Source organism: Balaenoptera acutorostrata, chromosome 20 (assembly GCF_949987535.1).
Source record: "Balaenoptera acutorostrata chromosome 20, mBalAcu1.1, whole genome shotgun sequence".
Taxonomy (NCBI): domain Eukaryota; kingdom Metazoa; phylum Chordata; class Mammalia; order Artiodactyla; family Balaenopteridae; genus Balaenoptera; species Balaenoptera acutorostrata.
Window position 1 is genome coordinate 12,584,636 of NC_080083.1, and position 2,715 is coordinate 12,587,350.

Below are 2,715 nucleotides of genomic sequence, written 5' to 3' on the forward strand. Positions count from 1 at the left end.
CAGTTGGCTGCAGCCGGACTTGAGTTTAGATGTTGCCCAAGCTCGTCACCACACCTTGAACACGCCTGTGTCTCTTGCCTCTGAGTGCCTGCTCCGTGGCTCTCCCTGTGTAGACTGTCCTCCCTCCTCCCAAGTCCAACCCAGATGCTCTTCTCTGAATCCCTCCCCCACCTCCCATTAGAAGCACTTCCTCCTCCTGGGTGGCTTGAGTCCTCTTTGTCCTTGTAGCCTGTCCGGTGGGGTGTCAGTTCCTGTACGAGCCTGGCTGCCGCGTGGCTCACAGCTCCTTGAGGGTAGAGATCACTTTCCCCAGTTCGGAACCCCACGCTGGCCCCTGGCTTCCCTGCCTGGCCTCCCACTGTAGGCTCTCATGATGTGTTGGATTAAATAGGATTGAATGCAGACCAGCCCCTGCTCCACACACAGCAGAGGGGGCTCCCTTTTCTCCTTGCTGGGCACACTGTGTACCTTTGGGTGGGAGTCAGAGGCCTTTTTAGCCAGCCTGGCTATTGAGAAAATGTGCTAACACAAGGCAAAATGCAGATGCTGAGATTGGGCAACTGCCTCACCCTTAGGGCTCAGAGGCAGTCAGCCCGAAGCAAGCAGGGAGGGGCGAGGGGCTGAGTCAGGAGGGCCAATTAATGAAGCAATAGAGGGCGGACTGCCTTTGGTCCAACATCGGACTTTAATGGAGTGTCAGGCAGTGATGAGATTGGGATGTGCGCTTAGGAACTTCGGGGCTCCTTTGATTTAAACTGCAAAAGCAGCCCCCTACTTCACCCACACCTGAAGCCTGTTGGCCCCGGAGCCTGGTTTTCTGCCCCTTACTGGCCACAGGTCCTGCTGTCCCATGGCCAGAAGCCTGACCCACCTTCTGCCTCTACCCAGGCCTGGCAGCTTGTGACAAGAGATCAAGGGACCTTGCCCCCTTGGCAGCCGAGGACGTCCCTGCCACATCAGTCACCGGTGCCGCCCCTGTCAGAGGAGACTTCCTCCTCCATCCCAGTCCTGCCTTGCCTGTGGGAACAGGTGTGTAATTCCTGAGTGACTCTTGGAGAGCGGCAGGGCCGCCCCATCCTTGCTCCACCCCCCCTCCCAGCTGTGGCCTGGGCTGGGAGGGAGGGCTCAGAGTCTCCCCTGATGCTCTGGCCTTGGAAGCAGGTGGCCTGGCAGTTGCTGGGAGAATGAATGCAGGACAAAAACAATAATAGTTAATAGCTGTCACTGTTTATGGAGTCCTTTCTGTGCTCTGGGCCTTGTTCTCGCCTTTTCTACATGTTCTCTCATTTAAGCCCCATGGTAGCTCCGCAAGGTGGGTTTATTTTGCGCATTTCACAATGAGGAACCTGAGTCTCAGGAGAAATGACTTGCCCAAGGTCATACAGTCTAGAGGTGAGGCTGTCTGCCACCCAGGTCTGCGGTGCATAATTTCTGGTGGGAAGCATTGAATGGGGACTTCCTCTGTCTCTGAGCGGACTTGATGCCAGACTTTGAAGGACGGAAAACAAGTCTTGGGGGTGGCCATTGTGAGGTCAACCAGGCCAGCCCTTGGCTGTGGCCTTGCCTCCCAGGGGTCGGGGCTGAGCACTCGACAGTTCATTTGGCCCTCCTACCAGCAGGATCTCTGACTTCTCACAGCATCCTTGGGAAGTAGTTATTATGAGGCCCATGATGGGAAGCATCAAATACAGGAGAGGGAAGAGTTGGGACCAAAACTTCAGCCTCAGCACCTGCTGCCTCCCCTGCCTTCTCCTGGGCTGGGGTGAGGCTGCCCTGTGGGTGTGGGGCTGACTCAGGCAGGGCACGTGGTGGGTGGGTGGGCGTTGCAGCTGTGGCTGGTGGGCGTGGCCTGCCTGGCATCAAGGGCAGGTGACCCAGCAAGTTCTGCCTCTGACGCCTCATTCCAGCCATTCCTCTGCCTCTGATGAGAGCCTCTCACCACCTCAGCTATAATCCTACTGGGGGGCCTTGGGCCCCGGACATGCGGTGATCTGAGAACAAGGGCAGCCACTGTCACCTGGACCTCACCAGGTGAGTCTTGCCGAACAGGTAGCCAGTGCCCTCCAAGGCCCCAGGGTGTCCAGAGCGAGGACCTCAGGTGTCCCTCTGCCAGCTGGCCTCAGGGGAGGGCTGGGAGGGAGCCTGGGTCTCTAGCAGGGGAAACAAAGCTGAACATGAGCTCTTGGCCACAGGGAATGTGCGAGAGCACAGGATATGATGGATGTGGGAAACTTTCCCCTCCCTGAGGTTTGGGGATATTGGGGTAGGAGGACAGTCATAGCTGCCCAGGGCAGAGGTGAGGCTCCTGTCACCCCCGCAGGCCCCAGGGACGTGGCTCTCCAGGGCAGCAGTGTGATGGGAGCTCAGGATGGGATGAGATGGCCCCAGAGCTTGAGAGGGACAGGGCCCAGGCGGCTCATAGGAGCTGAGTCAGCAAGCCCTGAATGGAGGGTGGGCCCTGTGGCCCCCAGGCCTGGTCAGTCTCCCAGGAAAGGCCATTCCAGTCAGTACCAGGTCTTGGGAGGCACTTCCCAAGTGAGGACGCCCAATCCCAGATAGAGTGAGGGCCAGGCCTGCAAGAGAGTCCAGCAGGTGGGAACGCAGGTTTATGGGGTGACTCAGGGAGCTAATTAGAGCTGCTGCAGTCCCCGGCCAGAGTTCTCTGACCCCCTCTTGCTCCCGCAGCCCAGGACTGTCCCGTACTCACCGGGCAGG